Source organism: Acinonyx jubatus, chromosome B4 (genome assembly GCF_027475565.1).
Source record: "Acinonyx jubatus isolate Ajub_Pintada_27869175 chromosome B4, VMU_Ajub_asm_v1.0, whole genome shotgun sequence".
Lineage (NCBI taxonomy): Eukaryota > Metazoa > Chordata > Mammalia > Carnivora > Felidae > Acinonyx > Acinonyx jubatus.
In genome coordinates, this window is record NC_069387.1 from 33,512,650 (window position 1) to 33,527,386 (window position 14,737).

The 14,737-nt window shown below is 39.4% G+C and overlaps 1 long non-coding RNA gene across 2 annotated transcripts in view; it reads right to left on the reverse strand.

Moving 5' to 3' along the window:
- LOC113603659 (uncharacterized) overlaps positions 1-14,737 on the reverse strand; it is a 52,879-nt gene that overhangs the window by 15,382 nt on the left and 22,760 nt on the right. The window contains exon 5 of one of the 2 annotated variants that reach the window (XR_008300020.1): positions 6,057-6,213. This is a non-coding gene — a long non-coding RNA (uncharacterized LOC113603659). Of the gene's footprint in view, positions 1-4,229; positions 6,214-14,737 lie in introns of those variants that run through there. The other variant, XR_003425322.2, reaches the window with a different exon arrangement.

Below are 14,737 nucleotides of genomic sequence, written 5' to 3' on the forward strand. Positions count from 1 at the left end.
GAACAAATCCCTAGCCTCCACTTCCCAGGGACTTCCTTTTTCTCTGAAAGACACTCACTATACAGACAGGAGCAGGAGAAGGGCTGGAGTCCTCCACAAATATTCAGTCCCTGCTACATGCCAAGTAGAGTTCTAGACATTTGGGAATATGGCAATGAACAAGACCAGTCTTTCCCTCAAAGAGCTTACATTTGGAGCTGGGTGTGGGAGACTGGGGGATAGTTGGAGGCAGACAACATAAATAATGAATATATGAGATTATTTTACATACTGGTAAGTGCTATATAGAACACAAAATAGAGATAGAGGATGATTGGAGGGATTCTTTAGCTCAGGAGGTTAGGGCAGGCCTGACTGACCAGATGCTGCAAACTGAAAGGTGAGGAGGCAGTTAGGCAACAGGGGAAAGTGTTCCAAGAAGAGGGAACATGGAATGGAAAACCACTTAGTCAGAAAAGAGTTGGGCATATTCAGAGGACATAAAGAAGGCAAGTAGGGCAATAGCATAGTGGGCAACAAGAGCCAAAGGGAGAAGAGAAAAGTGTCTGCAAGCAGGCGGGACCACTTATGCAGGGCCTTGTGGACAATGGAAAGGAATTTGAATTCTGGGGAATATCTTAAAGAGAGGAATGCTGTGACACATACCCATTTTAGAAAGATCACTCAGGCTGCTATTAGAGAATGGACCATGCCAGAGGAGACCAGGAATGGAGACAAGGAAGACTAGGTAGGGGTTTGGGTCCCAGGAAGAGAGAGGGTAGTGGTTTAGATCTGGGTGGAGGCAGTGGAACAGTTAGTTGTGGTCCATTGTGAAATGCATTTTGAAGATTAGAAAAATAGGAAGATTCATTGTAAGGTGTAAGAGAAAGCAAAGAGTTAAGGATGACTCCTGGGTTTTTGTCCTTAGCAACAGGGTAAATTGTGTCTTCATTTAATAAGACGGGGAAGACTAGGAAATAAATGGGTTTGGAATGGGAAGGAGTCAAGTATTCTGTTTTAGACTTATTAACTTTGAGATTACTACTCTACATTCTCTCTTGCATACCAAGAGAACTTGATGAACTTTATGCCTTAGTTTCCTCATCTTTATAATATAATAGTACCTACTACCTTCCTGGATTGATGTGAAGATTAAATGAGTTAATATGTATAAAGCAGTTAGAACAGTTCCTGTCGCAGAATAAGAAGCATGATATAAGTGATTGATATTAATAGTAGGGCAGTGTTTTTTTTCTTTTTAGTTGCAAATGGTGATGAGGAGGAGAGAGAGAAAAATTTGAAAATTTAGGAGAGAAAGGGAAGCAGCAGGGTGCACAGCAGAGACAAGGAATGATTCCCAGAGTCCAAGTAGAAGATTGACCTCAGATAGTAGCAAGGACACTTCTGCTGCAGAAACAGAGATTCTGCTTGTGTGGTACAAATGCATTCAGACCAGAGAGGAGAGTGTGTGGAGGAGATAGTTCTCCTCCAACTACACCAATTTTCTCCATGAAATATGAGGCAAGGTCATTATCTAGTATGAAGGGCAGGGAAGGGGTGCAGGAGACTTAAAATGAGAGTCAGGAGTATGAACTTGTCTTCTCCAAAGTGGGGGGATGAGCTCACTAGGAAGATAGTCTAGCAGGTGGAAGAAACATTGGTATCTCAAACTGCCTCAAAGGATACAAGGTTGGTTTTGCTGTGTGTTCCAGTTATTTATTCTCAGTTGAGTGAGTGTTTGGTGAGTAGCTGCTGTGTGTCTAGCACTGCACTACATACTTGGGGAGTACAGAGGGGGACAAGGTGTGTGCAGTCTGGATAAAGAGAAAAGTTTTTAGTAAATGAAATAATGTGAGGACAAAAAAATAATTCAATTTGGAACCAAAAGAGCATACTATGGAAAAGCATGCTACCAAATTCAGAGGAAATGGAATTTGTTGTGTGCTGGAAGCATAAAGGATGGCCTCCCAGTGGAAGTAGTCTGAGCTCAGCCTTGAAAGACAGATTATAGGAACTCAATCATCCCCAAACCAGAGGCCTTTATTACCCATAATCCCTGGACTTTGTATCCATCTTTATCATGCATATTGCCCCAAGACTGCTCTAATAACATAGAGCTGATTTACCTGCTTTGTCTAAAGACAAAGGATGGCATGAGCTATCCTATGTCAGCAGCAGCAACAATAGCAGAATTCAACAGACTTCTGGGTTTTGTTTTGGTTTGTTTGGTTTTTTTTTTGAGAGGGGGACAAGTATTGTCTTCTGAAGCAGAGAAGGTTTCTTCAATCTTAATTGGCTTTCCTATTCCTAACATCTTCATTTGCAGGGCATATGGGAAAGTGCTAATTCTGAAAGATTCTGGCAGAAAGATAATAACCAAAGAGGTCATGCTGAAATCCAGCCACATCTTTTTCCCTTGACAATGGGGCCCACATTTTTGTTCCTTGCACAATAGAACAGTCTGTTTTGTTATCAATAATTATCAGCCTAGTCCAACTCTTGAGTCCTGACCTTCTCTGAGGCCCTTGGGACCTACCCCAGCAAAAGGGTCATAAGAGACTCTACTGCCTCTCTTAAGTGTCAGGCTAAGGAGTAAGTGGAAAGACTTATGGCTAAACCCCAAAAATGTGTTCCTTACAGTGTTCAAGGCAGAAGGATCCAAAGTCGTTTTTTAAACTGGAATTGCTTGTAAGGCTGCTTCCCTAAAAGGCAACTCAAATCCTGCCTTTTGCTTGCCCTTCCCTGGCTGCCTGCCACCATGCTGCTACTGAGACTCTCTAAGGGCAATGGTTCTTCTGGTTCCTTCTCCCCTATCTGAATCCCCTAACTCTCCATTCAGCTACCTGCAGCCCATACAGGATAAAACTGAATGTTTGGAAAGCTTTTCCAGTAACGTTCTATAGGTAAAATGTCCCTAGTTACACATGGTACAACACACAGCCCATACTTTCAGACTCTGGGATGGTACAAGGGCCTCCTGGAATCACTTCCTAGCAGGCTTAAGCCCAGTCCAGGTCACTTCAGAACTTCTGAAGTTACTATTCCTTCATACACCTCTGTGTTATGATCTTGTCTCAGGCTATCAGATAATTTGGAAGTCAGACAAATTTGGTTATCTACCCTGTGTTCTCCAAGTGGTTGTGATCCACTCAATTAGAGAAGTTATCACAGCCTAAAAGAAAGATGTGCTCACAAAGGACTGTGGATTTCATTTGCCCTGCCCTCTGCAAAGTACATTTTCCTTGGGTTCTATATACTGGGAATAAGGGCTGTGACCCAGGCCTCCTATGTGAAAACCACACCTCACCACCTTTCTCACACTAGATGCTGCCTTCCTTGCCTTCTTTGCCTGAGCCCTCGAGATGAATATTTTATAGGGACCTATCTAACTTTCCAGGCTCAGGAGTGGTAGTAAGAAACAAAAGTGGCTTTGAAAATCCTTATAAAAGTGAAGCAAATGAAGCACTTAGAATATGAGGGAGGACAGGAAGGGGAATCCATTAAAGGCAATATAATAATACAGATAAAAATTGAAGGGTTGGTAAAGGAGATGAGTAAGAGGAATCAGGGTGAGATAAAGGGGTTCAAGGAGCTTGATCTAATAATAACAAGTGAGCTCCACTTGGTGATTGCCAAGATCCGTAAATGGAGAAAGGCAGAAAAGCCTTCTGTTTGCCATTGGAAGGAAGGAACTAATCCCTTTGGAAAAGGAATGGGTTCTAAGAGGGCTGAAAGAATTGCTCCAGACACCACATGATTTCCAAGGAGTAAGGGAATGTAAACCAGCAGCAAGAGCAAGTCACTACTGTGCATGTCTGTTCTAGTTGTGCTTCTGGCTCCCTGTGTGGTCCTAGATCTGTCATTTCTTTCCTGGATTCTTTTTCTTTCTTTCTTTTTGGAGAGCGCAAGTGGGGGAGAGGCAGAAAGAGAGGGACAGAATATCTAAGGTGGGCTCTGTGCTGACAGGAGCGAGCTTGATGTGGGGCTTGAACTCTTGAACCGCAAGATCATGTCCTGAGCCAAAGCCAGACATGCAACCAACTGAGCTACCCAGGTGCCCCTGCTTCCTAGATTCTTAAATGTACTGACACATGCTGGAGATTTGGGAGCTATATTTATTAAATATTCTTAGGTCCTGGAGAAAAAGATTTTTCTTATTTATTTATGCTCATCAGCTTATTTATATTTCATGACACCTACACCATCTCTTTGAAAATCAATTATGAGATGTGATCTACATAGAACATGCACCAAGTACCAGATGATGTGGGTTAAGATTGTCAGAGAACATAAGACATTATATATGTGCCAATAGTATATTTTTAAATCAATGTTCTTTGTTGGAAAGTATTGTAAGGGTTAATAAAGACCTTATCAGAGAGACCTAGGATTTCCTGAACATTGCTGTTTGTGGGGAGATTAGAACTAACTTTCTTAAAAAAGGTCTCCATTTTAACTCAATCATTTGGCCGTTCAAGTTTATCTGTCTGTAACTTCTTCCTTCTACAAATGATTTTTTGATGTGGGACCACTTGGAAGCTCTCCTAAATGCCACCTAGATAACACCTTAAGTTCAATTTGTGAAGATAAGTTACCATCTTGAGGCAAAATGTAGTCAGTATAGGTGTTCAATGGCATAATTCTGTATTCATTCTAAGAAAGACTTACCAAATCATTAGCTTATAGATTAATGGACTGTGAGTGCCACACAAGCCTTAAATATCATGTAACAGATAAGGACACCAAATTACTTGCTCACAGGCACACAGCAAGGTGCAAGGCAAGATCAAGATCTTCATTTCCACTCAAACCCATAGCACTTCAGATTTACTTGTAGATTCCATGATATCATTTAAGATTTGAGTGATTGTGACTAAATTTAACACTGTGGAAAAGCACATAAAAATAATTTTGATGTTGGTTCAACTTATGATGTAGAATGAAAATGAAAACCAAAAGCAACTTGTCAATAAAAGCCTGACTTTTTTATTGGATGTCAGTGATATCTGACAAATAGTAGAGGTTAGAAAATAAATGTCTTCTAAGAAGAAAAACTTCAATTTCCTATATTAAAAATAACCCACTGGGTCAGTTGGTTAAGCATGCTGCTCTTGATTTCAGTTCAGGTCATGATCTCATGGTTCATGAGTTCAAGTTCTGCATCAGGCTCCATGCTGGTAGTGTGGGGCCTGCTTGGGATTTCTCTATTTCTTTCTCAAAATAAATCATCTTAAAAAAAATAATCCATTGAACACTGCCAATATTTTTATAGGTAACAACTGTCCTCACACTTATCAGCAGGATGTGTGACCTCTGTCCCTTTATTTATGTAGTAATATTTCTATAGGTGTTTAAAGTATTTTATCAGTCACTTTTTAAACCCCATTTTATCCTCAAGAAAAAGGATAGGTGGAAGTGAGTATTTTTTGAAAATCAAAGAAAGTCAAAAGGTTTGGTTGAAGATTATTTAGGAAGTATGTTGTGAGTCTGGTAATAGTCTAACTGAAGTGTCGAGGTCAAGGGCCTGCAGTAGAACTAAGACTTTAGAAAGAGGGAAGGAGGGAGGGAGAGAGGGAGGGAGAAAAGCGAGTCTGGGGAAGTAAAGAAAGAGAAAAAGATATGAGGGAAGAGATTGTTTCTTTTCTCTCCTGAAGGCCTCCTAGCAGAATCCATCAACCAAGAGCAGGACAAGCATTGCATAGAGAAATGGGAACACAACCAGTTGGAGATGTTTTAGCCTTGCACACAACCTAAGTCTAATAGTTTACTGAGCTGGTCCCCTATTCAAGTTATACAGTCCTTATTGAACTTTTGGGCTTCACCTTCAAGAGGTCCTCCTTCACTTTCCCTAAGCCCTGAATTCTTCAGGAATTCTGCAGGGCCTGGGATAGCAGCACTCAGTCCCTCCAGGGAGAGAGAAAAAAGCACCTTGTTTCCTGAGCCCTGGTGCTTCATTCCCAAGAGTGGGGAGTACAGAAGGGTGGGAAAAGGGTGAAGATATGGTTTGGGGAGGAAGTTTTCATCTCCAATCCAGAGAGCTTCTCTGGGGAGGAGAGTGATGGTAAATGGAGCCTCACTATTATTTTCCTGTGTTGCTGTTGGAGATGGGGGTTCCTGGCAGCTGGCTTTGGCCCTGGCTTTGGCCTTTGTTTCCCTACTCTCTCCTCTTGGCACAGTCAGAAGCTTTCAGTGTTGTGCTTTCAGGATCACATGGTTCAATCTTTGCACAGCTGCCTGGGGAGAAAAAAAAAAGAGTGAGAGAGAGACTGAGATGGAGAGAGCACCCGTTCTATTCTTACCATGTGTGAGGCTAAACAATTATTATTGGCATGACTAAAAGCCCATCAAAGCATTCTCTCCCTGACCCCTACCCCTAGTTACATAACACACCACTTCTCACTCCATTTCTGGACCATTCACACCCAAATCATCCTCTGCATTCCACACACAGGCTTCTCTCCACATTCCTGTCCACCGTCCCCTGAGCACACACACTCTCTCACATCCACAATACAGAGGGTGTGTGTATATATATTATCACACCTACTGAAAGGGAAGTCAACATTTTAATCAACCCAATAATCTCTGCACCTGATGCTGGATGAAGAGTTTGATTTTTTTTTGGAAAGTATCAGTGGCTCTGGCAATTTACACACACACACACACACACACACACACACACACACACACACAACTGGCCTTTTCCATACCACTTCAAAGTTTTACAGTCTGTGTCCTTAACCCTCTTTCTTCAATATAAATTCATAAGCTCCATCCTCCTCTTTTCCACTAACACTGCATCTTTCCCACCTGAAAAATTAACACAACCATGGTTTTTCAAAAACCAATCCTCCAGGCCCCCAGTAGTAAGTTTCACCCCTCAGTCTTTCCCACAAAAACTTGACTCAGCCTGCTCTGTTTATTTCTACATGTTTATATCACCAATTAATGGCCTGTATCAGTCACTGCAAGCAGCAACAGCTAAAGTGAAAAAGCATCCTTGGCTTGCCTCATGTTTCTTCAGGCTACCTCAAACTGGTCTTTACTAGCTTAACACCTTGAATGGCCAACAGGAAATGTGATCTTACAAAGTATGGTTATAAAGTAAGATAGTTCTGGGGCACCTGGGTGGCTCAGTCGGTTAAGTGTCCGACTTTGGCTCAGGCCATGATCTCACGGTCCATGGGTTCGAGCCCCGCGTCGGACTCTGTGCTGACAGCCTGGAGCCTGCTTCGGATTCTGTGCCTCCCTCTCTCTCTGACCCTCCCCCATTCATGCTCTGTCTCTCTCTGTCTCAAACATAAACACTTTAAAAAAAATTTTTTTAAATAAAGTAAGATAGTCCTTTAAAAAAAAAAAAAGACTAGTCTTAGGGCACCTGAGTGGCTCAGTCATTTAAGTGTCTGACCTTTGGTTTCAGCTCAGTCATGATCTCAACAGCTTCATGGGTTCCAGCCCCACATCAAGCTCTGCACTGGCAGTGTGGTACCTGCTTGGAATTCTCTCTCTCTCTCCCTATCTCTCTCTGCCCCTCCGCTACTTGCACAGTCTCTCCCTCTCCAAAAATAAATAAATGAACTTAAAAACCAACAAACAAACAGACCAGTCTTAGATATTCAAATAAAATTTCACATGATATTGTGATCAGCATAACTGGGATTGATCTTTTACTTCTCAAAGTTATTAGTGGGACATTCATTTAAATGTGTAATTTTTCATATGTTAATTAAAAACTAGTCTCATTACTTTATAGCTCCAATTCTATATCCAAGAAAGTTTTGAAACATACAGAAGCATAAAGATAACTAACAAATACATAATAAATGCTTACAATGCTTATTCCTTGGTTTATTTGCTGAAATTGTATCTTGTATAGTATAGCCTGAGGTCCAAATCCTGTTTTTGTGCAATCTGTGAGCTAAGGATAACTTTTATATTTTTTCAATGGTTGAAGAAAGCAGAACAATATTCCATGACATGTGAAATTGTATGAAATTCAAACTTCAGTGTCTGTAAAGTTTTATTTGAACATAGCCACACTTACTTGTTTACATATTTTCTATGGCTGCCTTCGCACTACAACAATAGAGTTGAGTAGCTAAGACAGACCATATATCTCCCAAAACCTAAAATATTTAGGAAATATTTTAACAGGAAAGTTTGCTGACTCCTGCTCTATGGTATGGCTTTTCAATCCCTAAATATCTCTGGGAAGGGTTCTATATATTTAGGAACAAATTGGGTTTACTAGAAACAGAAACCTGAAATGATAGTGGCTTAAATAAGGTAGGGGTTCATTTTTCTCTCACGTAAAAGAAAACTGAAGATAGGCACACCGAGCACACCGAGTGTCCTGGTGGTCATCAGAAACTAAGTCTTCTTTCTGCTCTGCCATCCTTACTACAATGGCTTTCATCTTCAAGATTACATCATAGTCACATAATGGATACTGGAACCCCAATCATCACATCATGTTCCCAGGAGCGGGAAGTAGAAGGTGGTCAGAACAAAAGAGCAGTACTCCCAGATGAGTTAGCCCTCATTAAACAACTTCACCAGAAGTTCTATCCAAATATTCTTCTTATACCTAATTGGGCAGCTCCATTTGCAAAGGAGTTTGAGCAATGTAGTTCACAGCTGAGAACATTGCCACCCAAATAAAATCAGGATTCTGTTAATGACACACAATAAGAGAGTGGGTAGTGGTTAGCCAACCAGCACTCTCTGCCCCAGGAACAAATGGCTTCTCCATATCCTTTTCAATATATGCTGCATAACAGTTTCTCATAAACATACGAGGTTTTGTTCAGTTTTTTTTTTTGTCTTTTTTTAAGCATACATCCTTATTCAGCCTCTTCAGGTCTAGCTCTTTACAAAGTATATTCCACAAATATTGAGTCATTTAGCCCTTACAACAACCCTGAGAATCACAACAATCACCCCTGGAAAACTGAGGAAATTAAAACTCAGAAAACTGAAATAGAATACCCAAGGTCGCTCAAATAAGTAGTAGCATTGGGACTCAAGTCAAAGTCTCCGACCCCAAATCCAGTTGTTTATTTCCACCATATCAAAACTGTACCCAGTTTGATGCCACAGATGCCCAGACCATTCCTGCCAACAATATCCATTATCTCTAGTCTCCTCTCTCAACCAATTTCTTTCTTTACAATGTCCCCTTCTCCTCTCTACTAACTTGGCATCATTGAAGCCCTAACAATTTCTTGCCTAGACAGTCATAGCACCTCTTTTCTTGTTGTCTGGCCTTGAATACACTTTTTGTTCTATTAAGTTTTGTGTACAGGTCATTTTTTTCTCTACTTTCTTTGTAACAATAATTATAACTTTGTATAATTTTGTAATTAATTAACAGTGATGTAACTTTATTCAACAATGTATATTAATGTTTCAAAAACCAGGTACAAAAAAAATAAAACTATTAACAAGGATGACAATCCAATGTGTGGTATGGCCATCATCCTCTGCCACTTTCCTTAACTTGTGGCTAGGTTTATACATGCCTTAAAAAACACGGACTTTTATTGAAAAGTCACAGGGCTTTTTAACTGACCATGATAGTTCATTATAAATTTACTTTTTCCCAGCTTTATTGAGGTATAATAATTGGCACACAATATTGTATAAGTTGTGCAATGTGTTGATTTGATATATATTGAAAAACATATATTGAAAAACACCACACTATTAGCTAACACCACCATCACATCACATAATTACTATTTATTTTGTGTGTGTGTGAGAACATTTAAGAACTACTCTCTTAGCAACTTTAAAGTATATAATACAGTATTATTAGCTATAATCATCATGCTGTATATTAGATCCCCAGAACTTATTCATTTTACAAGTGGAAGATGATATTCTTTGACCAACATCTTCCCATTTTCCCCACACTGCAAGTCCCTGATAGCCACCAGTCTAGTCTCTGTTTCTATGAGTTCAGCTTATTTAGATTCCACATATGAGTGACATCATGCAGTATTCATCTTTCTCTGTCTGAGTTATTTCACATAGCATAATGCCTTCAAGGTCCAACCATGTTGTTGCAAATAGAATTTCCTTCTTTTTCATATTCATAGCTGAATAATATTCCAGCGTGTGTGTGTGTGTGTGTGTGTGTGTGTGTGTGTGTGTGTGTGCCACATCTTCTTTATCCATTCATCCATTGACAGACACTTAGGTTGTTTCCATATCTTGACTACTATGAATCAATGCTGCAGTGAATGTGGAGGTGCAGATATGTCTTTGCGGTGATGTTTCCATTTCCTTTGGATATATACCCAGGAGTGGAATTGCTGGATCATATGGTAGTTCTATTTTTACTTTTTAACTCTGATTTCCATAGTAACTGGACCAATTTACATTCCCACCAACAGTGCATAAGTGTTCCCTTTTTTCCACATCCTCACCAAATACTCATCTCTTGTCTTTTTGATGATAGATATTCTAACAAGTATGAGGTGATATCTCATTGTGTTTTGGATTTGCATTTCCCTGATGATTTGTACTATTGATCACCTTTTCATATATACGACAGCCATTTGTGTGTCTTCTTTGGAAAAATGTCTACTCAGTCTGTGCAGTTCCTCTGCTCATTTTTTTAATCAGGCTGCTTGGGTTTTTTGTTGGTTTTTTTGTTTTTGTTTTTGTTTTGTTTTGTTGTTTTGATGAATTTTTTTTGTATGGGTTCATACATATTTTGGATATTAACCCCTTATTAAATATATGAGCTGCAAATATTTTCTCCCATTTGTTAGTTTGCCTTTTCATTTTGTTGATGGTTTTCTTTGGTATAAAGAAGCTTTTTAGTTTGATATAGACCTATTTGTTTATTTTTGCTTTTGTTGCCTTTGCCTTTGGTGTCAAATCCAAAAAAACCATTGCTAAAACCAGTGTTAAAGATTTGTCCTTGATGTTTTCTTCTAGGAATTTTACAGTTTCAGGTTTTGTATACAAGTCTTTAATCAATGTTGAGGTGACTTTTGTGTTTGCATGTGTATATCCAGTTTTCCTAACACCATTTATTGAAGACATTATCCTTTCCCTACTGTATATTCTAGGCTTCTTTGTCATAAATTAATTTACCATATATGTGTGAATTTACATCTGGGCTCTCTATTCTTTTCCACTGATCTGTGTGTCTGTGTTTTGTTGTTGTTGTTTTTTTGGTTTTTTTTTTTTTGTCAATATTATACTGTTTTGATTACTGTGCTTTGTAGTATAATTTGAAATCAGGAACTGTGATGACTCTAGTATTGCTCTTTCTCAAGATAGCTTTGACTATTCGGGATTTTGTGGTTCAATACCACTTTTAGGATTGTTTTTTTTTCTATTTCTGTGAAAAATGCCATTGAAATTTTGGTAATGATTGCATTGAACCTGTAGATTATCTTGGGTAGTATGGATATTTTAACAATATTAATTCTTCTAATTTTAATGGAATATCTTTTCCATCCCTTTGCTTTCAGACTGTGTGTGTTCCTAATACCTGAAGTGACTCTCATGTAAGCAGCATATAGTTGAGTCTTGTTTTTTTATCCATTCAGTTACACTATATCTTTTGATTGGAGAATTTGTTCCATTTACATTGAAAGCAATTATTGATAGATATAGACTTACCTTTGACATTTTGTTAATCGAATTCTGGTTGTTTTCTAATTCCTTTGTTTCCTTTCTTTCTCTCTTGTTCTCTTCTTTTTTGCTTTATATAAAGCTTTTTAAATTTATAAGTCTATTTTAAGCTGATAACAGTTTAACTTTGATTGCATGCAAAAGCTCTACATTCTTACACTGCTCCCAACCATTTTATGTTGCTGTTGGGGTTTTTGGTTCTGTTTTGTTTTATTTTAAATGTTCATTTATTTTTGAAAGAAAGACAGAATGTGAGCAGAGGAGGGGCAGAGAGAGAGGGAGACACAGAATCTGAAGCAGGCTCTAGGCTCTAAGCTGTAAGCACAAAACCTGACACTGGGCTCTAACTCTCAAACTGTGAGATCATGCTTAACCGACAGAGCCACCCAGGCATCCTTTTTTTTTTTTTTTTTTTTGAGAGAGAGAGAGAGAGAAAGAGAGAGAGAGAGGAGACAGCAACTGATCAAGAGGCAGAGAGAGAGAGAGAGAGAGAGAGAGAGAGAGAGAGAATCCCATGAGGGGCAGAGAGGGAGAGAAAGGGAGAGAGAAATAGAGAGAAGCAGGACTCACCCAAAGCAGGGCTCAAGCTCACCTGATGTGGGTCTCCAACTCGCAAGCCATGAGCCAAAGTCCGATGCTTAACTGACAGGCACCCTCATTTTATGTTCTTGATGTCACAATTTTGTTTTACATTGTGTATCCATTAACAAATTATTGCAATTATAGTAATTTTAATGTTTGTTTTTGACCTTTATACTAGAGTTCTGATTTCCTCACCACCATTACAACATTAGAGTATTCTAAATATAACTATATATGTACCTTAACCAATGAGTTTTATACTTTCATATTATCTCATGTTACTAATCTGAATCTTTTGTTTTAGCTGGGAGAACTCACTTTAACAATTCTATAAGGCCAGCTTAGTGGAGATGAACTCCATCAGCTTTTGCTTGTCTGGAAAACTCGTTGTCTCTCCTTCAATTCTGAAAGACAACTTTGCTGGGCAGAGTATTCCTTGTTGGCAGGTTTTTTTCTTTCAGTATCTTGAATATATTATCCCACACCTTTTTTTAAAGATTTTTATTTTTAAGTAATCTCTACACCCAATGTGAAGCTCAAACTCACAACTCCAAGATCAAGAGTCACACACTCCACCAACTGAGCCAGGCTTCATCTCACCTACTTCTGGCCTGCAAAGTTTTTGCTGAAAAATATACTGATAGTATTATGGAAGTTCCCTTACACACAGCAAATCATTTTCCTCTTGCTGCTTTTAAAATCCTATCATCTTTAACTGCTGACAACTTAATTATAATGTATCTTAGTGTGGGTCTCTTTGGATTCATTTTTCTTGGAACTCTCCAGAGTTCCTGGATCTGGAGATTTGTTTATTTCCCCCAGGTTAGGGAAGTTTGTGGCCACTGTTCATTTGAATAGACTTTCTGCCCCTTTAATCTCTCTCTTTTTATTATGGGATCCCTGTTTTTTCACTTTATGGTGTCTTATAAGTCCCCAAGCTATTTTCACTCTTTCCCATTCTTTTTGCTTTTCTAATTGGATGAACTCCAATGCCTTGTCTTCTACTCTGCTGATCTTTTCTTCTAATTGATCTAGACTGATGCTGAAACTCTGTATTAAATTTTTCAGTTCAGTTAGTATATTCTTCAGCTTTATGATTTGTTTGGTATTTTTTTATATTTTCTTTTTGTTGAAATTCTCACTTTGTTCATGCATTGTTTTGACCTTTAGTGAACATCCTTATGATTGTTATTTTGAACTCTCTGTTAGGTAAACTGTTTATCTGTTTCATTAAGATCTGTTTCTAGAGTTTTATCTTGTTCTTTTGCTTGGCACATACTCCTCTGTTATTTTCTTTGACTCTCTGTGTTGGTTTCTATGTATTAAATAAAATAGAGACCTCTTTGTGTTTTGAAAGAGTAGTCTTCTGTGGGAAATGAACCTCATCAATTAGCCTGACCAGTGCTCTTGGTTGTCTCTCAAATCTTTGTGATTGTCCAAGCCACCTTCTTTGTACTTAGTGGCTCCCAATAGTTGAGTTTGTGCCAACACCTGTCAGTATCCAAAGGGGATGATCACAGTCAGTACATAGATATAAGCTATTTGACGAGACTGGGTGCATTCAGGGTGGTATGGCCGTAGACAGATACAGGCTATTTGGAAACCAGTCAGGTAGCAGCTGAGAAAATGTATAGTTAGGCTCCTTCCAGAGAGAAACTGGAAAGTGGGCATTTTTGTCTCTTCTCTGCTGGGCCCTGATGTATAACCATCCATGAGACTTTGGTCCTGGGCCTATTAAGAACTTCTCTGCTTTTGTTGTTGTAGGTGGTGGTGGTTTTTTAGCAAGGGCAGAGGGGTTGGGGAGGGCAGAGGGAGAAAGAGAATTCCAAGAAGGGTCCACACTCAGTGCAAAGCCTGACTCAAGGCTCGATCCCACAACACTGGGACCATGACCTGAGCAGAAACCAAGAAGCAGACATTCAACCAACTGAGCCACTCAGGCACCCCAGAACTTCTGTGTTTTTAATATTACCATGGGACTCCTGAATGGATGCCCCCATTGGTCTTGAGAGCCAGGTGATCTGGGGACCCATTCCTCAGGTGGCAGCCACAAAAGCTGGAGCACAAGACATATACACAAACTCCTTCCAGGGAGAAACTGGTGACTTTAGCAGACTAGAGGAAGAAGACAGAGGAGGTGTCTGCAGGCTTTCCCTGGTCTCTGGAAAGGAATGCGGCTAGCTCCTAGTTGTGTGCTAAATTAGAAGCTTTTAAAGTATGCAAGTAGACCTCTTTCATGGAAAGACTGAGAGATGGGCATTTCTGCCTGCTCCCTCTGCACTGAGTCTTAGAGGGGGATAGCCAGTTAAGAACTGCTTCATTTTGGCACCTAGGTGGTTCAGTCAGTTGAGCAGCTGACTCTTGATTTTGGCCCAGGGTCATAAGATCAAGCCTTGTGTCAGGCTCTTTGCTGAGCATGGAGCCTGCTTAATATTCTCTCTCTCTCTCCCTCTGTTCCTCTTCCTTGCTCACTTTCTCTCTCTAAAATAATAAAAAAAATTTTAAGCAAAAAAAAAAAAGAAAG